At 37.1% G+C, this 24,492-nt stretch overlaps 1 long non-coding RNA gene across 1 annotated transcript in view; it reads left to right on the top strand.

Annotated features, from left to right (window-relative positions):
- Positions 1–1,087: 1,087 nt before the first annotated feature.
- The window catches only part of LOC125259408, a 121,127-nt gene continuing 97,722 nt past the window's right edge, over positions 1,088–24,492 (top strand). Inside the window, exon 1 of the long non-coding RNA XR_007182791.1 lies at positions 1,088–1,167. This is a non-coding gene — a long non-coding RNA (uncharacterized LOC125259408). The remainder of the gene's footprint in view (positions 1,168–24,492) is intronic.

Here is a 24,492-nt window from a genome sequence, read left to right as displayed (position 1 = left end):
TTTCAATATTAAAGTCTTTGTGACTGAGTGACTTATAAAGACAACTTTGCTGCTATCTAATGGCGTAATAAATATAACTTCTGTTGCTGTTCACCATCAGGGACTATTTTTTCCTGCGGAAGGAAGGCTTTTAATTAATTTACTTCATGAAAGTTGCATTGATACATATTTTTTGGCTTTAATATTTGTATTGTGTGGTAACCATTTTATAAAAGCAATAAGCCCTGTGAAGCCGTGATTTATAGTGAATTTATAACAGCTAAGGGGATTTTAGGCACTCCGCTCAACGTTGTGCCTAACAACAGCCCTTAGCTGTTATAGATTCACAGTAAACCATGGCTTCTTGGGGCTTATTGCTTTATTTTACACCAGAAGTGTAAAATTTAAAGCTGCTGTCCTAAACTTTTTTTGTGTTCAAAAAGTGTACAAAAATTATACAATGAGACTGTACAACATGAATTCATTTTCCAAACCATTTTTTTGTCTTACCCTGAATCATTATGGTACACTTATAATAAGTGTTTATATTCGGACTATTTCAGACCGGACTGGTAGGACCCGCCGCAGAGTATCACAGTAACTGCGTGACTCGCCATAGACATACACATAGAAAAGTAGCTCCGGCTACAATGACGCATGCAGTTCTGTTTATTAACCGCTAGAGGGCCAAAAATCACGGACTGCAGCTTTAAGTAAAACCATTAATTTACACTGAACTAAAAAAATCCCCAAAATGTCCCCATTTCAGAAAATCACCATACAGATTGCTTGTTACCAAAGTGTGCATTGTTTTTAAACATTATTTCAGTAAAATATAAGGGATATATAACTCAGTTTAGAGATAACTGTATTTCCCTTTCTTGAAAGTTATCAGAAAGGAAACTAATAGCTAAAGTCAGGGTACAAATTATTATCAGTAAATTAAGCACAGATTGAGTTCTAAATTGAAATGCGACAATACAACATTTTTAAATTTCCTTCCATGTTTGGGATTTTGTTGCAAACTTTTGCGTCTTTGAAGAATTCATCAGGTATTCTTTTTCTCTTCAAAACCCTTGAACGTAAAGTGATTTACTTTTACAGGTTTTGGATTTGACTTTTTTGTTCTTCAAGGACATTCATCCTGCTGCCAAGAACTGTCAAACAGGAGCATCTCAGTATAAAGAGGTGAGAGGACACCAATTAGAAAGCCATCTCTGGCCAGGAGAGCCAGCGGCACAGCTTGCCACAGGAAGTGGGATGCCTGACTTCCTGCGTGGGGTCACAGCTGTTTATAGAGACACTGATATTTCGAACCAATACAGGAGCTGTTTAGACAGAGCTCATTTGAATAGCAAAGTACCATCTCAATGTCACCAGTGAATTTACATTGTCTTAAACATCTGTCGCTGGAACAAGGACTTCAGTGAAATAATATGAGCATGTGGGTGTCAAAACAGTTTATGCAGAGCAAGAGGCAGATTGTTATGAGCAGGATGTTAAATTTGCCTGGGAGAGGCAGAAATGCAATTTCATCATTATAGATATGAGATATATTCATTGTGAACATCTCTCATATCTATAATGAGATGTTCATTTTGAACGCAAATGTGTTACGCTTTAAATTTGTGGTTTCAAGTACACGAAAGCGTATAATTGCACATGGGATCATTTCCACATAAATATTTTCCAGAGGATAAACTTACAGATCTACTCCTTACTGTACATAGTGTGCAGTGGTCTAACATGTAAAAAACATAGCTTTTACCGAAGTTTCTGAAACAGATTCTCTCAAAGTCTTAACACATGACCCAGACCCACAAAACTGCTTCTACAATCATTTAACCAAAATAGAACTTTTATTACATAAAAATTGCTTTTGAGATAGAAGTTAAAACACCTTTTCACTCACCTAGACTCCTAATCTTGGTATCCTATCACGGTTCGGACTTGGATACTCTTACCTAGGGTGAACAACTGGAGGTATGGCAGGGATGACGAGGTGTGATTGGCTCCTGCTATGCGCAGCTGTCCATGTCCATACTTGCCCCAGCGCAATTACACTCCCTGATCCCTGGCCGCTCCGCTGCCATGCAGTCAGACCCATTAATCTCCCTGGCTGAGTGGTGTGCCATGTGTTAACAGGGAGGTCCCTACTCACTCTGCACCTGGCCAGTACAGTCAGGGCCTTGCCAGTCATTCTGCCTTCTCCTCACGCCTATCCTCTCTCATTGATTACACCTAACAAACCGGCTGTAATAACACGGGAACGTCTTCAAACATCTTCATTTGCTTCAGCCTGAGGCAATTTACTCACCAGAAGACATTGATATTTTTAAGTCAGCAGAAATTGTCAGTGCTGTGGCCTGGGGGTTAGCGTATGTGCACTGAGACATTGAGTCATGGTGCTAATGTGGGAAATGTGGGTTTGAGTCTGGCTAGTGCAATTTCCTGTCCCTTCCACTTTTTTTTAGCAATATAGCTAGCTCTGACTTCATGCAGTCTTTAGGAGTAATGTTTCCTTCAAGCGGAGAATCGTAAATATTAGTTCCAAGCACAAAATATTTAGTGGTCATTTAATGGTCTTAACCATAGACTGTAAAAAAAAGACAGTTGATACACCTTCACTCTCTTCCATTGTAGTAAGTGAAGCCCTCAGTGTGCCAATATGGCGCTGACATCTTGAGTCTCGAGTCTGCGTGTGGTGAACTTGAGCCTGAGTGTGCGCAGTATGAGTGCAATAATGGAGCACCGATATCAAGGTCCCGCCCACACTCTCGCAGAATCAGTTAATACTGCAGAACAACACATTATGTTGGTGTAAAATAAATAGTTCTGGAAATTAAGAGTTTAAAGAAATTAAAGTTAAAGGGTTAGTTCACCCAAACATGAAAACTCTGTCATTAATTACTCTCCTCTTGTCGTCCCACACCTGTAAGACCATCGTTCACCTTCAGAACACAAATTAGGATATTAAGATCATCTCATTTTTCAATGCCCAGAAAGCTACTAAAAACATATTTAAAACAGTTCATGTGACTACAGTGGTTCAACATTAATGTTATGAACTGACAAGAATATTTTTTGTGCACCAAAAAAAACCTAAATAATGACTTTATTCAACAATATCTAGTGATGGCCGATTTCAAAACACTGCTTCATGAAGCTTTACGAATCTTTTTGCTTGTAATTTGACTGTTTAGTTTGTCTCACATCCCATTACATTACATGGAGAGGGTGGGGTTTATGAGCTATACTGCATCCAGCCACCGGGGGGTGATCGAAACTCTTTGGCTTCACTTTTCAGGACTCGTGTGGTATGCTTGGTCTTAACCATTTTATTTTTCATGTTTTCTCTACAACCGTTTGCAAAAACTCCCATCCTGTTACTTATTTTTTATTATTATTGTTATTATTATTGTATATATTGTTACTACCCACGTAGAAGGCGACGTTCTCAGGACCTTGCACAACTTTGCCTAAAAGTTCTCTAAAGGCGACGAAAATTCCAAACCTTTACAAAACATTTGGGATGTTCCTAAAACGTCCTCTTTTGGTAGTGAAAGTGCTGCAGTTCAAGGTTCCTTATATGATTTTAGGGGGGACATTCCATTTTGGTTATTTTTTGGTCAAAAAAGAACGTTACAAAGAAGATATTTGGGACATTAACTGAACATTCCCACATGGTCCTCTGTTGGTCATTTAATAACGTTCCCTATACGAGTTTAGGGGGAGCAATGACACTTGCTCTCTCAAGATCCATAAAGGTACTAAAAACATATTTAAATCGGTTCATGTGAGGACAGTGGTTCAATATTAATGTTATAAAGTGACAAGAATATTTTTGGAGCACCAAAAAACAAAACAAAATAACGACTTATTTAGTGATGGCCGATTTCAAAACACTGCTTCATGAAGCATCGGAGCATAAATTAATCAGTGTATCGAATCATGATTCGGATCGCGTGTCAAACTGCCAACGGCTGAAATCACGTGACTTTGGCGCTCCGAACAGCTGATTCGACACACTGATTCATCTGTGCTCCGATGCTTCCTGAAGCAGTGTTTTGAAATCGGCCATCACTATATAAGTCGTTATTTTGTTTTGTTTTTTTTGGCGCTCCAAAAACATTCCTGTCGCTTTATAATATTAATATTGAACCACTGTACTCACATGAACTGATTTAAATATGTTTTTAGTACCTTTATGGATCTTGAGAGAGGAAATGTCATTGCTGTCTATGGAGGCCTCATGGAGCCATCGGATTTCAACTAAAATATCTTAATTTGTGTTCTGAAGATTAACGAAGGCCTTATATATAATTTAATAACGTTCCCTATACGAGTTTAGGGGGACGTTCTATTTTGGTTATTTTATGGTCGCACGAGAACGTTACAAAGAGGACATTGGGCAGTTAACAGAAAGTCCTATAGTAATAGTCCCCTAAACATTCCCAGAACATCCTGAATGTTCCCTGAAGGTCCACCAAATAACATCCCCCAAACCTTAAAAGAACTCCACATCATGACCGTCTCTGAACGTTCTGGGAACGTTACTAGACAACATCCTTAATACCAATGGGGACGTTCTGAGAATGTTCTGGAAACGTAAAATTTCTAGCGGGGTATTACTGTTATTTATTATTATTAATGACAGTCAAATATTGTTCTACAATCCATTTTAGATAAAGCTACCTAAATGGTGACAGTTTTGGCCAGCATACATGTGCACTAGACCTTTCTTTTGGTGATTTGTCAAAGATCTGGCTATGTGAGATTATTTATTTACAACCAAAAGAGAAAAAAAGAAGGCATGAATCACCTTTTATTTATTTTTATTTTATGTAGATATTTAGGGAACATGTTGGCAGTGCCTACACAATCCTGTATTGATTAAGGACACAGTATATTCTGAAAGGATAATTGCCTGGGTACATTCAGTAATTTACCGCTTTTGTGTGTGTGTGTGTTTTTTTTTTTTTTTTCCTGAGTAAATTAGTAATCAGGCTCATCCATTTGAAACAGCAGATACCTATGCACCAGAAAGCAGTCTTTTTTTTCTTTTTTTTTTTTTCTTTCGGTCATTGTTGATTGGCTGCTAACTTGTGATTAACACTGATAATACAGAGAATTAATAGAGATCCAACGTAATGTTAATTTAGGAGCACTGGTTTAATCACGGTCTGAATAACAAGGTCCCAAAGTTATGGTTTAGCAAGCCCTTTTTGTTCACTGAGATTAAGGGAGGGTCAGACAGTGCTCCATTGTTCAACTGGGAATGGAAACTCATTTGCGAAAATGAAGAATGTCTTCCCGGCATAAATCATGTTCCCTAATCCCTTCACTAATGCCACATAATGCAAATTGTCTCTTGCTAACAGATCATACAATAGAGAAGAGGAGTGAGGGAAAAAAGTTAACAGTATTCCTGCCATTTCTGGTTTAATTAACATGATCAAGACTACACATGTTGATTGAAACAGTAACAAAACAAGTCTCTAAATGTTGGAACAAGATTTATAAAGCCAAGCTTTAAAAGCTGAATTATATTATATTAAACTTGAATGATTAATTAAAGGTAAAATAAACTTAAACAAATATACTGAACTAACACACCACTAAAGCACACCATAGATCAACCTTTTTTTTTTTTTTTTTTTTTTTTTAAATGACTCATTAAAATTCATTCATTGTAATACATTCACACTTGTTGTCTTTTATTAGTTGATTTCTATGTTGTTATATCAACATCAAAATGGTTAATGTCCTCTCGGGTTGCTATTTATTGTGAAATGAAGTCTAAAGGAGTGGATTTATTCTGTTTAAAAAAGGTATATCCACTGAAGCAGTGTTCGTTTAATGCACACTGGTTTTATTTGTGTCGTAAATGTCTTTTTAATTAGCCAATTTAACAAAAATGAGGTTAGGACTGTCAGGGGGCTCATTAAGTTGAGGAAGGTCTCAAAGTCCCTCTTGTGACATGTGTATGGTTGTGATGTCATGCAGGAGGACAGGCTTTCATGAGTGGAGTTTAGTAGTGTACTCACATGGTTTGCAGAGCTTGTAATTACACATGCTAGTGTACACTTCATCTCCAGCTCTCTTGGGCACTGGACATCCGACAACTAGAGTGATTCTAAGGCCTGCTTGTGCTGGTAAAGCAGGTGTTCTGTCCTGCAGCACACAAACAGAGTAAAATATAGTGTTTTTGAGAGAAGTATAATATCTAACTCTCTTTTCGCCACAACATCTTAACGGGTTAGTTCACCCAAAAATGAAAATTCTGTCATTATTTACTCACCCTCATGTCGTTCCACACCTGTAAGACCTTCATTCATCTTCGGAAGACAAATTATATCTTTTTGATGAAATCTGAGAGCTTTCTGTCCCTCCATTGACAGTCTACGCAACTACCACTTTGGCTACATTTACATGCAACCAAATAATCCGTAATCAGATTGATGGTTCAATCTGACTGAAAAGCTTTAACTTAAACACCTTAAAGGGTTAGTTCACTCAAAAATGAAAATTCTGTCATTTATTACTCACCCTCATGCCGTTCCACACCCGTAAGGCCTTCGTTATTCTTCGGAACACAAATTAAGATATTTTAGTTGAAATCCGATGGCTTCGTGAGGCCTCCAGCAATGACACTTGCTCTCTCAAGATTCATAAAGGTACTAAAAACATATTTAAATCAGTTCATGTGAGTACAGTGGTTCAATATTAATATTATAAAGTGACGAGAATATTTTTGGAGCACAAAAAAACCCCAAAATAACGAATTATTTAGTGATGGCCTATTTCAAAACACTGCTTCATATAATGAATCATATAATGAGCATAATGAATCAGTGTGTCGAATCATGATTCAGATTGTGTGTCAAACTCACGTGACTTTGGCGCTCCGAACCGCTGATTCAATACACCGATTCATTTGTGCCCTGAAGCAGTGTTTTGAAATAGGCCATCACTAAATAAGTCATTATTTTGTTTTTTTGGCACTCCAAAAATATTCTCGTCGCTTTATAATATTAATATTGAACCACTGTCCTCACATGAACCGATTTAAATATGTTTTTAGTACCTTTATGGATCTTGAGACAGGAAATGTCATTGCTCCCTATGCAGGCCTCACGGAGTCATCGGATTTCAACTAAAATATCTTAATTTGTGTTCTGAAGATGAACGAAGGTCTTATGGGTGTGGAACGGCATGAGGGTAAGTAATAAATGGCAGAATTTTCATTTTTGGGTGAACTAACCCTTTAATCGATCCGACTGAGCTCGATTTGAAAGAAATTTCTATCAGATTGGAAGGGGTGGTTTATTCCTTTTCTAATACAATCGAGAGTGCATGTAAACACTCGATCAGATTGAAAACCCAAACTGGAAAGTACTGCGCATCTGCAATGATGTAGAAATGTCATAATAACACGTGGAACAAGCTGTTCTTCCCACTGAATAAAATGTCCTAAATGAGTGTCCTGTCATTATAAAATTCTCCTTTCACTCAGAGTCTATGAAGTGGAGCAGGACAACATCCCATCAGGCCTTGTTTTGGATTCTCATCCACAGATGGGCGCGGGGAGGGGCATTTTTACTGCGTGCACAGCGGTTCATATGCTCATTGTCTCCAAATTATGACCAGAAATGGATAAATAATAAGTCTGCTGTTTAAAACAAATAAAGAGTCAATGTAAAAGAATGGATATTATGCGCATATTATCTGTATGTTTGTGCGGTGCGCGCATGTCAGAAAATCAATTCTGATTTGAAGCTTGTGACACATAAACACGCACATCAACCCGATCACTTTACTTACTTTACTTTACATAATTTTCATTTTTGTGTGAACTAACCCTTTAAGTACTGAGTAATAACAATAATGTACTTACTATAGGGTTAGGATTAGGGTTTGGTTTAGGGTTAGTCGCATGTAATTGTACATAATTTATAGTTATTACTACAGTAAGTAAATACATGTAATATGTGTAACAAGGACACTGTAAAATCATCACATGAAATAAAAACTTCTTTACATATGTCTACTTCAGTACTTCTTAAATAACTAATAAAACCATCTGATTGAAAGTAGAACAAACATAAACATTTCAACATAAAAAAAAAAAAAAAAAATCTGATTATATCATAATAGACAAGCTGCATCTTGTATTCCTAAAAGGTGTAAGTTGAACTCTGAAATACTAAGCAAACCTAAAGAAAGCATAGAGGGTTTTTTTCCACATTATATATGTATATATATTATATATATATATATATATATATATACATACATATATAATCAAAGAGTAATTTTTAACAGTGCATACAGCAGTTTCAGTTAAAAGATCCAGATCAGTTGGAACAGTATGACATAAAAACAGAATCAAAAGCGCAGTTGTTCTGTTGTTAGCTACCCCACCATTAGGAGATCATGCCAGCAAGCAGAGAAAAAGGCCATCACCATAAGCTCTTTGGAGAGATTCATTGCTCTGATGAAGTTCACCACATTGAGCACTCATTGACTCAAATCCCTCACGTCTTGTTAAATGGCATTTCTGCTCTGAAGGGACTTGCCCCACACTCACAAGGCAGATGTTGTTGCCGAGAGCGACAGAGTCTTCAGAAGCAATGTGATCCTCTAGGACCAGGCAAAAACAAACACAAAGCAGCATTTCATCAGGGGTTTTTTCTCTTGTTTGGATCTGCACTGTACACAGAGAAGTGTGTGGCTCGTCAAAGGCCCTTTAGTGATATCACATAGGAGGGGGGATATAGGCAGGCCAGGTGATAAAGGATTAATTCATAGAGATCTTTTTGTGCACAGCTGGCAGGATAATTAGAGCGCAGACACACAAACTCCAGCGGATGCTCTCCTAAAGAGCTGCTGGGGCCATATCTCGTCAAAGGGTGTCTCTTCTGATGTTGTTGGGTCAACAGTTCTGGGCTTTTTTGAGAGCCACTGTGAGTATCAAAACCCACCCACACATGAGTGGTTTCGGTGCAGGTGTACCAATCACTCAAGACCTTATTTTTTTATTTAGCTTTATTTGCTTTTTTTTTTTTTTTTTGCTTCCAAGTGTTTTTATTTCTCATTAATTGAATCAATAACTGAAATAACAATGAAGTGCAATACATGTGTATGCAAGTACATTAGTCAGTATTTCTCAGAAAAAGACAGTTTTCTTGTCTTAAAGGTGCCCTAGATTCAAAAATTGAATTTACCTCGGCATAGAAAATGACATACAGTGAGTCTCAAACTCCATTGTTTCCTCCTTCTTATATAAATCTCATTTGTTTAAAAGATCTCCGAAGAACAGGCGAATCTCAACATAACACATAACACTGTTATGTAACAGTCGGGGTGTACACCCCCAATATTTGCATATGCCAGCCCATGTTCCCAACATTATGAAAGGCATTAGACAAGGGCAGAATGTCTGGATGTGCACAGCTGAATCATCAAACTAGCTAAGCAAGCAAGAACAATAGTAAAAAATGGCAGATGGAGCAATAATAACTGACATTATCCATGATATCATGATATTTTTAGTGATATTTGTAAATTGTCTTTCTAAATGTTTCGTTAGCATGTTGCTAATGTACTGTTAAATGTGGTTAAAGTTACCATCGTTTCTTACTGTATTCACGGAGACAAGAGCCTTCGCTATTTTCATTTTTAAACACTTGCAGTCTGTATAATTCATAAACACAACTTCATTCTTTATAAATCTCTCCAACAGTGTAGCATTAGCCGTTAGCCACGGAGCATAGCCTCAAACTCATTCAGAATCAATGTAAACATCCAAATAAACACTGTACTTACGTGATTAGACATGCTGCATGACGAACACTTTGTAAAGATCCATTTTGAGGGTTATATTAGCTGTTTGAACTTTTTTTATGTTGTTTAAGGCAAGCGCGAGCTCTTGGGGCATGGAGCACGAGATTAAAGGGCCACACACCCTGAATCGGCTCGTTTCTAATTATGCCCCAAAATAGGCAGTTAAAAAAATGAATTAAAAAAAAAATCTATGGGGTATTTTGAGCTGAAACTTCACAGACACATTCAGGGGACACCTTAGACTTATATTACATCTTTAAAAAAAAAAGTTCTAGGGCACCTTTAAAGGCAGGGTAGGTAAAAAATGTATAAAAAACTTTTTTTCAAAATTTGTTTAAACTTTATTTATATGTCAATACATAATTAAAATGTAAGTACTCTGAAAAAGAAAGTATAAAAATCGAGTGTCTGTAGACCTCTCACGACTGTTTTAAAGACAGCTCATTATTTCCATTCACTCCACCCCCTCCCTTCTGGGCTCCTTCCAAAGCCACGCCCCCAAAACGCATGAACGTGCGACTCCGACCACTGAGCTGGAAGACGCATTATTTACCTGAGACGAGCGGAGAGGAAGGAGCACAGTGCATGTAGTGACATCATGTCAGAATCACATGTAATAAAAATAACTTTATAATTATGAAGATAAACAAACAAGATGTATTTTAGTACTCACTATCAAGCTAGCATATTGATATTGGTAAAGTTTAAAATATAATTTTTGATTTGCTAACGAGCTAGTTATCTATAAGGCAAAGCTAAAAACAGGTTGCATGATACACGTTTTTCCATTACCATCATTTACACTGTGATGAAGATGAATTTCGTGTAAGATTCATAATATATACGTTGTTCTACAGATAAACAGAGTAACATACACTCAAATATCAACTCACAACTGCATTGCAGACACAAAATAATAACACACACATACAACAAAGTGTGTACGACACACACAGATACAAGATAAAGACATCAGTAAACATAGGTAGAGAATATAAAAACAAAACAAAGGCGGAAAAAAAACGTGCAGGTAAACTTACAGGTGAACATGGTAAAAGAGTTAGACAGAGGGTAAATATAGTTCTAAGAAAAGTTCCTAGATGCGGAGTAACGTTAGGCCTACTATCTGTTAAACATGTATTTAGTTATCTAAAGCAAAATTATGCACAATTCAACACTATAGCTATCATCTTGAGCTAGGCCTATAGATTATTTATCGTCTCTACTACGGCTCGCTAAGTAATGTTATGTTAGCTATATTATGCAGCTATGTGTGCTAATGACACATGCTTCTTGAACAAATAAACAAAAAAAATATGTATGTTCAAAATACAAAAAGAAAGATTTACCTGTCCAGCAGAAATAAAGCCATCAAGGAGTCACTTTTCAGCCCCTTGAGTTCCCTCAGTTCTCGCCATCGCTGGAAAGCCACGCCGATATTAACTCGCATTTTATTTCTTTGTTTATCCAAAGACTTTTTGTTCATTGCCTTTTCTTGTACTGTTACTGTCTTCCTTTTTTTGCCTGGTTTGCCTTCACTAACTGCATAGGCCGGCACTGTGAATTTTGCTTGCTGTTTCTCTGCCATTGTTTTGGTATTCCTAGGATCCGTGCCTCTTGAATTCCCCAAATCAAATGTGCGCGCGCAAGTGGGCAGGTCATGTGTGGCAAAAGGGTGGTTGCCATGGTTGCGAGAGAGTGACAGTCGCCTAAGCCAATCCTATGTTTCGTCCCGGATGGAAATAATGAGCTGTGTTTAATACAGATTAAACGGTATAGAGTCACTCGATTTTTATACTCTTTTTTATCAGAGTTCTTACATTTTAATTATGCATGGATATATATAGAAAGTTTAAACAAATTTGGAACAAAATTTTTTACCTACCCTGCCTTTAAGCACCAAAGAACAGCCTTCAAGTTTGCGGATTTATACAAAACATGGCCTTTAATTTTATAAATTACATTCATTTATCAATTGTGTCCTGAAATACCATACCACTACCCCACATATTAGCAACTATTATTAGGGGTATAGAGAAAACTCTATAAAATAAAATAAAACTGGGGTGTAGTGTAGTATTGGATTGTAACGCAGGTCGTAACAGGGATAGTTCACCCTAAAATGAAAATGAAGTCATCATTTACTCAACCTGGTGTTGTTCTAATGCCATATGCCCTTCTTTCTTTTTCAGACCACAAAAGGAGAACTTGTCGTCATGCTCGTCCATATAATGGAACTGAATAGAGACCAACATCAAGCTTTATAAAAAAAGACGAAAGAGTATCACAGAATGATCCCATATGACACGTGTCATATATTCCAAGTGGAATGGGGGTATACAATAGGGTTTGGTAAAATCAAACCGAAATTGTTAAATGAATTATTCAACAAAAAATCCTGACCTTGGCCGTTTGGCTCGATTGCGTGTTCATGAGACTCCATTAGCGCCACAGTTCACTCCGACTCTCCCCGGAAAAGCACACAAGTAGTGAGAAATCAAGATTAATAAAAACACAACATGAAATACAATCCATGTACTTTCATCTCTGAGGTGAATATATCCATTGCGTTTGTTGCAACAAGAAGTTATCACATTCATTTTGAACTGAAACTGTTGGGGCACCAGTCTTATATTACATCTTGTAAAAGGGACATTATAGGTCCCCTTTAACCAAACCCTATTGTATACCTTCAGAACACTTGGAATATATGACACGTGTTGCATGGGCTCATTCTGTGATGCTTATTTGTTTTTTGAAAAACCTTGATGCTGGTTGCTATTCACTGCATTACGGACAAGCGTGAGCAGGACAAAAAAATATTCCTTTTGTGGTCCATAAACAAAAAGAAAGACATACTGCAAAGAACAACACAGGGGTGAGTAAATAATGACTTAATTTTCATTTTAGGTAGAACTTATCCCTATAAGAAAGATTCTGTTTTCCACCACCTGTTATATAGCTCAGCCCCTCGCTTGAAGCTGTATGTACTAACCAGAATGATGATATAAGGACTGATCATTGTCAATGTACGAACATGACCAAATAGACTTCATTATAAGAAAACTGTCCTTTCAGATATGCCCTCATTTTGTGTGTCCAGTAAAACAAATATATAAGATTAATAGGCACCAGCTGAACTTTGATGTATTTCATAAAAGCAACAGTTCCCATCACCCTAATGGCACAATTCCTTATGATCCTTTATGCAAAGCCTTGCAGGGGATCAAAGAGGCTGAGTTCTGCCCGAGGCTATAAAAGAAGTATTAAAACGAGTTACCCTTGAACGATATATAAACAGGTTGAAAATCATCCAATTTATTCAATTGATTAGGGAGACAATTCAAAGAACGTTCAGTATTTACATGAGACTAAATAACCATGTGGTCATTGAAATGGGGAAAACAGACACACCGTTATTGCAATGGATAGTTTTCAGGGACACATTTAATACTGTTGATCACACTATTTGTGATCACACTGTTTGATCATAAATACTACATTATGGTCCATGGAGAAAGCACTTCCTCAAAGTTTTCTATTCCAAATAAATAACTACATTATCTGAGGCTATGAAGCCAGTCAGTACCTAATCATTTTTTTTGTCTTCATTTAGACAGTACATCTAGAAACCCTGAGAGGTCGACAATGGCTGTCAGACAGACAGATCTATGATAGGAAAGCGTCACGAAGGTGCTAGAAAGTTGCATATTTCAATAAACAGCCTACAATTTGCCAGCATGCTTACAATTAAACAATGAAATTGAATTCAGAGCTGGTCAGCAACAAGAATGGTAGGCTGTATAGTAATTTGGTGTCTGCTACATCCGGCACAATATTTCAAAAGTTACAAATGCCAAGGATGAAAGTTTCAAAGTAAAACATCAGACGGTCAATTACTCCATCAGGGGATCATTAGGCCAGCCGAGAGCTGCTTTTAAATGCACTTTAACTGAAGCATACAAGAAAGAAAAAGAAGTTTAGCAATAAAGTTTTAACGTATAAGTTATGCTTTAAGTTTTTACATTTATTTCAGCAATTTCATAGGGCTGTATCGATTAAGGACAGTTCACACCAAGAACAATAACTATAACGATAATGACTTTAACGCTAGTGCACAATATTGTTCTGTTTATTATAAGAGCGCACTGCAGTTTTGTCGTCGATTCATAACATTAAGGTTGAACCACTGTAGTCACATGGACTATTTTAATGATGTCTTTACTACCTTTCTGGGCCTTGAAAGTGGTAATTACATTGCTGTCTAGGGGGTCAGAAATCTCTCGGATTTCATCAAAAATATCTTAATTTATGTCCCGAATATGAAGGTCTTATGGGTTTGGAACGACATGAGAGTGAGTAATTAATGACAGAATTTTCATTTTTGGGTGAACTAACCCTTTAATATTAAAGCTTTAATGCTTCTCTCTGTTGTCCACGGCAGGCTGGATTACACACTTCCCGTCCTTCTTGAGCAAATGGTTAAGAATGTGCTGAAGTTATTTTGGCTGCGCTTGAGGAGGTGATAGAAAAATGTAGGAGAAAGTGTAGGACTCTGTTCAGGAAGAGAATGTAGCAGAGACACAAAAGAGTGATCAATTTCTCTTTTCTCAGGACCGCACTTAGATTATACTCCTCACTCAGTGTGCAATGGGACTCTGCTGAGCATCACAATAGGTTTCTGTTTGTGAGACAGAGTCTTGTTTTAGCCTGTATTTTTTTTTTTTATGTATGTTTCTGAGTGCATATAAAAAAAGTCTTCGGATTCACATAATGACAATTGAAATCTAGCAAGTTCAGCTTTAATAGTTTGAAAGAGACTTCTGGCATGCATAATCTATTTTGCTATGTGTAAAAATGTGGCACAGGGTCATGTATTAGTTTTATTTCTTGATAGTCACAATAAATGAAAATATCACCAGAGAGGAACGATTCATGTACTGTAAAACGAAATGAGATCATAAAGGGTATGCAACGAAGCATCAGTGTAACAGATTAAATGAAAATCAAGCAACCAGTAAGGCTTTAAAACTATACTATGTCATTTAATAATGGCAAAATGTTAACGCTAACATGCATCTTAATATTTCATTTCAAAATGATATGTAAACAAATGTATTTTTTTTTTATTCCACAACTTTCAAACAAATGAGACATCAAGACAAACATCTCACCAAAGCTGAGAAGATGTGCAAATAACAACAAATGAGAGACAAATATAAAATATAAAAAAAAAACATTCGACTGTTTCAAGGCATTTTATTTATTCTTCATAAATATATCAGAAACAGTTTAGGTCTTCATTAATTAGTTTTTTTTTTTATCAGGACTGATAATATAAAGACATTTTTATTTCTCATTATAATCATAAATCTTATTCTAATATAGGCATTTTTAATCATTTTCAAATTCTAAGTTTCGAAATCCTTTAAAAAGATTTGAACATGAAAAAAAAAAAAAAAGTGTTGTTGTTTTAACATCATTTTCACAAAGCAGCACGTATTGTTCTAAATATCGAAACAAAACGAGGACCTGTGAATGTTTTTGAGCGTGTGTGCGTGTGTGTGTGTGTGTGTGTGAACCCCTTTGGGTACGTTACTAAAGTCATGCAATCGCAAATACAGGTGCATGCTTTCATGCTGAGGAGCAGACAGAATGGTGTGATATAAAAAAAATTGTCCTTGGTAAAACGGTTGTGCTTTGAAAACCTGCATATCTAATAGACTTGAAAGAGCCCTTTTCACAGTTAAAATATTGCCTAACTCTGTTTGGCATTATAATGTGGAAAATCTTGATATTATGGAATTAAACGCAGATAATATGAGACGTTCAGTTCAACCCTGTGAAACTTTATTGCATCGTTCAGCAGCCGTGGATTCGTATATTCATAGCATAAAATCTGCACACTCTTTCCTTAAGGCAAAATGTGGGCAAATATGATGTGGAATTCAGAATGGGCTCAATGAACAGGTCATAGTTCAAAACACATAGCCTGTGCTTCTTTTCTCTATTTCTGAACTACATGAACGAATTCTGCACCGTACAATGACATACAATTCATTGGCATTGATGCACAAATTATTAAAGATATTGACATTTCATTTATATCAGGCTGACTTTGCAAGCAATTAAACCTCACATCGCTGTGTGTATTCATCTATTGAAAAACAGGTCATTTCTTAAAGAAACCAAGGCCTGGGAACATTTAGAAAGAAAGTTGTCTTAGTTTTGAGCACTCTTTGCAAGGCAATAAGATTATTCAACCATGGCAATCAATTTTCAAAACCAGACATGTTTCTGGCCCTGTCTTCCTGTTCTGAAAGGTGTCTTGAGTTGTTAGTTACCATGGCAACTTTTACCCTGACCATACCCTATCGCAGTGGTTTTCAATCCTGGGCCTGCATGGGGACCCACAGCACTGCACCAAAGCCACTTGAAGGCAAGCCTGCAACCTTTGCTGAAAAAAGCGTAACGCCTGCTGCTAATGCTGCAGTACACAGGGAAGGAGACAAGAGGCCCTTTTTTTAATGGATGTCAATGGAGGAGAGGCTTCCCTTCCCTGAAGAAACCGCTTTTGTGAGGAAATAGCTTATCATTTAATGAATCGGCAGCCCATCGGATAATCTTCAACATATTTGCTCTTAAACATTTTGGATTGATCTATTTTCAGAGTTTACACCGAAAAAAATGCTGTTATAAGAGAAGACAGTCAGGTTTGATTTAGTTTATGGCACTTCTCGTTCATTTCTATGGCATCCACAAACAGTGATTTAATGTCGCATAACTCTGAATGAAATTCAATGACATTAAGTCTGTATTGTGATTGGTTATCAAGGCACACGTGATCCAAGTTAGCCATTATACTTTCTCCAATGGTAGAGCCACGGACCCTTGTATTTCCTAATAATAAGACTGTGGCTGTGTCCAAAATCGTCCCCTATACCTTATTCACTATTCCCTACACTTATATAGACTACTTGAAGGAGTAAATGAAAAAGAGTGAGTGAATTCGGACACTGAGCGCGCCGGAAGGGCTGCCGCTTTTACATAGTTTGTGCTTGTTGTTTACTAATCATTTGAAACTTAGCAAATTGGCAGCTCCAGTAGTAAGATGAAAATATTTATCTTGAACTCTGTCTTGGAAACTATGTATACACCTTAATTAAACAATTTAATAATCACTCAATTAATTTATACCTGTATGATAGTACGTTGTAGCCACATTGGACCAGTGCGGTTTGGAAAATGGATGGATGATTCAGCTGTGGACGCCATCTTCTGGTGAAACGCAGGAATTCATTTGGAGCATGACTCTCACAGTGCATTATGGGTATTCTCTAGCTGTTGAGCATGCAGTTATACATCAGTTATATCATTGCGGTGCATTGTGGGATTGAATAAGTGCACTCAATATCATCCACTTTGGTTTCGGACACCACTACAAATGGCTGTCCCCTCAAATAGTACCCTATTTAAGGGTATAGGATGCGAATTCGAACACAGCCCATGTCTGACTCCATATTTTGTGTGTCCCTTATTCAGCTCACCTGATTCAGATCATCAGCTCATTAGGAGAGAGCAGTGTAAACTGAACTGAGGTCAGATAGGGGAAACGTACAGGCTGCATTTGAAAACTGAAAAACACTGCCTTCGGAGGATGCATTTCAAGGTAGGAAGGCATCAAGACATGTCCAAATCCAAGGTTAGCTTCACTTCCTGTCTCAAGAGATGCCTTGATTTGATCGATTTTTGAAGGCAGCATAGATGTATCCTTCGCTGCCTTTGGTATCCCACAATCCTGTGCTTTTTCTCTTCTGCAAAAGTTGAGCCAAAAAATAAAGATGGTCAAGAGGTGGTCAGTTTGTGTGTAAATTTAAGTTTTTGGCCATTGTTTTCCACTTTTGATATTATTTCTAGCGAGAAATTACTATTGTAGCAATTAAATATTTGCTTAGTTCTCACCAAAGTTTGCGCTGTTTTGCTGCAGATCATTAAACTGGTACACCGCCTCTGAAGTCTGTCCGTTTCGTGAGGTGCCCATGACGTCACCGTTTTCACAAATTCACATTTTTGTAGTTTACACATGGGCGATAATGCTATCGTTTTCAAAAACATGCACTTTGCAACCCGTTTTCAAAGGTTTGCATTTTCAGGCCCCCAAAATGCTATTGTTGTGTAATCGAACGGCCAAATTGCAGTTTTCCCTAGTTAAAAATGGTGTCTTGTAAACAGCCCCATAATGTGCTCATTACAGAATGCTACTTGGTACAAGGTCATTTGAAAACATCTAAAAGAATTTGAGAAGGATTGCAACTTCACAGGTACATTTAATGATTTATAAAGATTTGTCTATTTCTCTCTCTCTCTCACTCTCTTATTTTATCTCTTAGCTCTTTAATACACAGCATAATTCAATGAAAATACATTGATTGATACTGACCTGTCTAGGTACAGTAACACATCCACCAGTCCTGAAGATCACATCATTGAAAATGACAGAATAAAGATATAACCTTTAAGATCTGATCTGAATTTTAATTTCAAAGCATGAAAGATGAAGATAATTTATGACTGCCATTTATTTCAAGCAGGTAAGTAATTTCCTGATGCTTATAAATGAAAGACATGGACATAACAAACTGCTTAAACGCCTTATCAATACAATCTATTGCAACAGAAATTTAAGTCAATGTCCTTGTGCTTTCTTGCTTGAGGTCACTGAATGAGTGAGGTGACAAAACTCACAATCACTAAAGCTCCTGACAGCCAACAGTATTACTTGTTCTCATTTGTTGGAGCTCTCCACACTGATTGCTGAGTGACTCATCATTTTAAAGGAAATTGTCTGCTTGAGCAATTTGTAAGAACAATGTTGCCTCCATTTACAGAGAGGGGTGAGAGACTTACATTGTATGTATGTGTATATGTATTATACGTTATAAGTTACCTTCGCAGATTGCTTTTTAAATCAGTATAATTTCGTTTAATGCTCCAGAATGATTGAGCTTATACTCGTATCAAAATAAGGCCCTCAGAGAGGAAGTCTACACATGGCAAAAGCATTAAAGGATTAGTTCACCCAAAAATGAAAATTCTGTCACTGTTTACTCACCCTCATTTCTTTCCAAACCTGTTCCAAAATTCTTTTCCCTCTGCTGCAGCCCTCAAATTCTCATTTACTGTACATACATTCATATTTGTATATAACATGTTGCATGAAGAAATCATGCAAAATATCTTATTTTGTGCATCAAGAAAGTCATACACGTTTGGAACAACATGAGGAATGGTGAGTGAATGCTGACAGAACTATAATTTTTGGATGAACTATGCCCTTAAAGCAAAATAATGATAAAACCACTTTTTAAAGTCCATTGTTCAATAAATAATAACCTTTATTAGCAACAATAATCACCATTACCCATTCTTTTCTTAAGTAAAATAGTTAATTAACCTAACTGTTTGCTGGTTACTGTTGCCAAGCAACTTGATGCATTATATAAGTCAACTAATGTGTGTGTGCGTATGACTGCTGTTTGACTATGAATTCAAACATAGTTTATTGAATCAGACTTTAGAGCCAGAAATACATATTTTATGTAATAAATATGATGAATGAAGAAAGTATAAGTTTTTGATTAGATGACACATATGCATCTTATCTCTCACCTTATCATATCAGAACAACTTACTGTTAACAAAAGCAACACCATGCTGTTGTTCAGAACCGAACACATCCATTCAGCTTGTCACTAACCTGAAAAAATGCTATTTATTATACTCCATTTTTGTTCCCCCATTAAAATCCGGGCTGAAAATCAATGTAGTTAAACTGGCAGAACTCCAGCCACCAACATAGACCTGCAGGAGAGAGCGGCAATAATTGACACAGCATTGACAAATAAAGCTAATGAAAAACACTGTGTGGTTTGTGAGTAAAACCCCCCTTGCATCTAAACGAATAGATAAAATAGAAAGACAGCACTTAGTAAGAGTTTTAAAGGTGACCTTATTTAATCATGTTTCATGTTGCAGAAAATATACTGAGGAGATGCTTGAATATTTTGTAAAACTCTCTTGAATAATTTGTTGAGATAAATCAGTACTTCTGATAATGAATTCATTCTAAAAGTTTGCGGTTGTAGCAAATTAGCTCAAGGGAAATATTAACAATTAAATATATCTTGTTATAATTAATTATAAATATTTGGATCAGTTAATAAAATCAACTTGATGTAGCAGAATTAATATTGAGTAAATTAACCCTTTTAAACCGGAGGTTCGTCCTTGTTCGTCCAGCAAACACTTAGTATTAATTGTCTATCAATTCTCAGAAAGGTTATTTTTGTGGCCACAGAAAATGAACTCTTCTTACTGGGTACCGTACTACTCAGAGCATGTAACATTGTTAAAGGGACTTTGTTTTGCAAGCAGTGACCACAGAATCAACACTCACGTGAATGTGCATAAAATCAAGTCAGCTTTACAGAGATAACAGGAAAATGATTTGATGATGCAACAGAGTTCATTTCGGCTGTAAAGCAGCTCTGAAAGAAAATAATGTCATTGTTCAGCTAAAGTCAGTTCAGTGTTGATTCAGTTCCGCTGTAAAGATCATCAATTATTAAATTAGTACATTTCATCTAGAAAGCAGCTCTGCAGAAAACAGTAATGTCATCGTCCAGCACTGTTCAGTTCTTATCCAACAGTGTCAGCGCAGTCAAATTAATAATATTGTTGAATATTATTTAACTAAATCATGAACACATAACTAGTCTAAACAAACACATACACACAAATCATGCAAACATGGGCAAAATGGAAAGTGAAAGTGAATGAAACTGAAACAGAAACAGGGGAATGAAGCTATGGAAGTGTAAGAGTCTGTTAACCACCTGAACAGAAGCATCAGCACCTTGGAAACAAGGGGTTATATAGTATGAGCTTATACTAAACCTCTGTTTACAAACCCGATTCCAAAAAAGTTGGGACACTGTACAAATTGTGAATAAAAACAGAATGCAACGATGTGGAAGTTTCAAATTTCAATATTTTATTCAGAATACAACATAGATGACATATCAAATGTTTAAACTGAGAAAATGTATCATTTTAAGGGAAAATTAAGTTGATTTTAAATTTCATGGCATCAACACATCTCAAAAAAGTTGGGAAAAGGCCATGTTTACCATTGTGTGGCATCCCCTCTTCTTTTTATAACAGTCTGCAAACGTCTGGGGACTGAGGAGACAAGTTACTCAAGTTTAGGAATAGGAATGTTGTCCCATTCTTGTCTAATACAGGCTTCTAGTAGCTCAACTGTCTTAGGTCTTCTTTGTCGCATCTTCCTCTTTATGATGCGCCAAATGTTTTCTGTGGGTGAAAGATCTGGACTGCAGGCTGGCCATTTCAGTACCCGGATCCTTCTTCTACACAGCCATGATGTTGTAATTGATGCAGTGTGTGGTCTGGCATTGTCATGTTGGAAAATGCAAGGTCTTCCCTGAAAGAGACGACGTCTGGATGGGAGCATATGTTGTTCTAGAACTTGGATATACCTTTCAGCATTGATGGTGCCTTTCCAGATGTGTAAACTGCCCGTGCCACACGCACTCATGCAACCCCATACCATCAGAGATGCAGGCTTCTGAACTGAGCGCTGATAACAACTTGGGTTGTCCTTGTCCTCTTTAGTCCGGATGACATGGTGTCCCAGTTTTCCAAAAAGAACTTCAAATTTTGATTCATCTGACCACAGAACAGTTTTCCACTTTGCCATAGTCCATTTTAAATGAGCCTTTGCCCAGAGAAAACGCCTGCGCTTCTGGATCATGTTTAGATATGGCTTCTTTTTTGACCTATAGAGGTTTAGCCGGCAACGGCGAATGGCACGGTGGATTGTGTTCACCGACAATGTTTTTTGGAAGTATTCCTGAGCCCATGTTGTGATTTCCATTACAGAAGCATTCCTGTATGTGATGCAGTGCCGTCTAAGGGCCCGAAGATCACGGGCATCCACTATGGTTTTCCGGCCTTGACCCTTACGCACAGAGATTTTTCCGGCCTCTTGTTGCTACCTGTCCCAACTTTTTTGGAATGTGTAGCTCTCAAGAAATCCAAAATGAGCCAATATTTGGCATGACATTTCAAAATGTCTCACTTTCAACATTTGATACGTTATCTATATTCTATTGTGAATAAAATATAAGTTTATGAGATTTGTAAATTATTGCATTCCTTTTTTATTTACAATTTGTACAGTGTCCCAACTTTTTTGGAATCGGGTTTGTGGTTAGCTAAATATATTAGTTAGTTAAATGTGATATACTTGCAATGTCTCCAGATGCCGTCTGAGATGAAAGTCTTGATGGTTCAATAGTTTGATGACGAAGTTCCAATCATCCAGGTTGAGTGAAGGATGATGAACTTCATTGATGTTAGTCTGACTTGGTTATGGTCAGGGAAGTTACAACAGGGCGGATTGTAACTTTGAGCCCTTTCCGGCTGCGCACCGAGGCAGAGGTCCTGTAGTGTCACGGATGTGTCCAGTCTTTTCCACACAAACAGAAACTAGATGTAGAAGAAGAGAGAGGGGAGGGTCACAAGTGCCCTTTTAACTTCTGTGGAGGTCACACCTGTCAAGTTTGGCTTGACCAACGAAGAGGGTGTAATTTCAAGCAGCAAAAGTTTTTTTTTTTTTCATTTTGAAGTTGTCTCATTTGCATGATCAGAGTAGGCTGGCAGTTTTGTGTCCCTTCGTACTCTGATTAATATAACAAGCATACAATGCATGTTATGAGAAGGTGATATACATGGTTGGGAAACTAAACAAGGGTCATTTATGATACCTTAATAGTTCTATTATAAGACAAGCATAAAACAGTATACAATAAAAGACAGTATACAACGCAATAATAATACAAACAATGTCCTGGGGATATGCATGTTCATTCATAGAAAGGTTTGTCTATGAATTAATGAAGAGAAGTCCATTTTATGGGAATGTGTCTTTCCTCTTTCCTGTGCCGTTGCATGTGTACACCTTCCCCCAACTGGAATGTCTCTGAGGTTCACTGGTTAGTGTCAGCAGAGGATTAAAAGTTGATAACGATCAGTGGAAAGCAGACTTCTAGGAGCTTGCTTGAGCCTGCATGGACCTTTGCTTGTTATGGTCTTGAAGGGTCTGTTGGATTATTCATTAAATATAATGATTGATTGTATGTCTAATTGGTCCAGCCACTACACAGTTTAAGATGTTTGCCAGTGTGTCTACATATGTTTGAAAAGTCTTTCTGATGTCTGCATTTAGGTGTCCTTTTTAATACAGCTCTTGTACTTCAACTCTAATGTAAGGATTCTGGCTGTAAGATGTCTGCCATTGCTTTATCATAAATCAATGTTGTTGTTTTTTGTTTGTTTGTTTGTTTTTTGCATAATTAGACAAATCTGTCACCAGTGTAATAGAGATAAAAAGGTACTGCAATCTTTCATATTTTGTTTCAACATTTAGTCCATTGTGATGCGATATTTCTGTGCATATTTTTGCTCCATTATACAGTAAGTAGATGTGTGCTAACTGACTTTGACACCTGTGTAGTTGTTATTGATTGTACTGTGAAACTTAATGAAAGCCGAATTACTTTACAACAAAAGGTGGTATTAAAGTGATAAAAATATGCACTCTTTCAGACAGGTTAACAAGCATCAAGAAATTAGCTGCCACTTCTTGACAGATACCTTGAAAACACCCCCACCCCCCCTTGAACTCTGAATTGATAAATAGAAGAGTTTGAAGTAAGGCAGTGAAGGGTGTGAAGAATGTATTGACATGGGAAACCTGCAGAGCTACAGCAAGACTTTATGAGATATAGATGGTGTAGTGTATCTGAGTTCAACTATCATGCAGGTTTTTGACGCATATGATGCTTTCACGATGCACAAGCTCTTTTGTTTTCTTACCGAACGGCTTTTCATCCTTTTCTCCATGTTCTGTGGAGTGAGCATTACCATTCTGCTCTCTCGTATGCTTTGGTCATCATTAATTAAGACTGCTTGGTGTTGGCTTATTGACCTCCATGGCACAGGGGATTTTGATGGGTTGTGAGGAGCTCATGGAGTCTGGCCCAAAGCCTATTTTTCCCCCCATTCGGTCATCCACAGTGTTTGATGCATGGCAATTTAAATCCCCTCTTCTAATTAAATGTGATCTGCACTTGAGCTAAATGACATTTTTACAGAAGGCTATCTGGTACCTTCAAGACAAGGTGACATTCCACTTTCCATTATACGGGATTATAACAAGTAGCCGGACTCTCACAAAGTACGGCTTGAGCGGTGACTCTCCCTGCAAAAATCAGTTATGGTGATGTGTAGGCAGCTTTGAGGAATCAAAGGGATTTGGGACTTAATTCACAGCTTAGCCATTACATCCCAGGTGTCAGCACAATGCAAAGTTCAGCACTAAATCATTAATAAAATAATGTCATCAGTTATTTCCTGCAGAGTTTGTTAAATATGGGGAATTCCAATTTGTGATCAATTAATTCTTGCTGTATATATACTGTATACACTGGATAAAAAACACTGTTATACAACAGTTCTGGTCCTTGAATTGGATTGGTCAAGCTACGTTCCAATAAGAGTATGAGAGTATAAGAGTATCCAATA

This window comes from Megalobrama amblycephala, linkage group LG23 (assembly GCF_018812025.1).
Source record: "Megalobrama amblycephala isolate DHTTF-2021 linkage group LG23, ASM1881202v1, whole genome shotgun sequence".
NCBI classification, from domain to species: domain Eukaryota; kingdom Metazoa; phylum Chordata; class Actinopteri; order Cypriniformes; family Xenocyprididae; genus Megalobrama; species Megalobrama amblycephala.
Note: the sequence above shows the minus strand (reverse complement) of the source record. Positions and strands in the feature narration are given on the sequence as shown.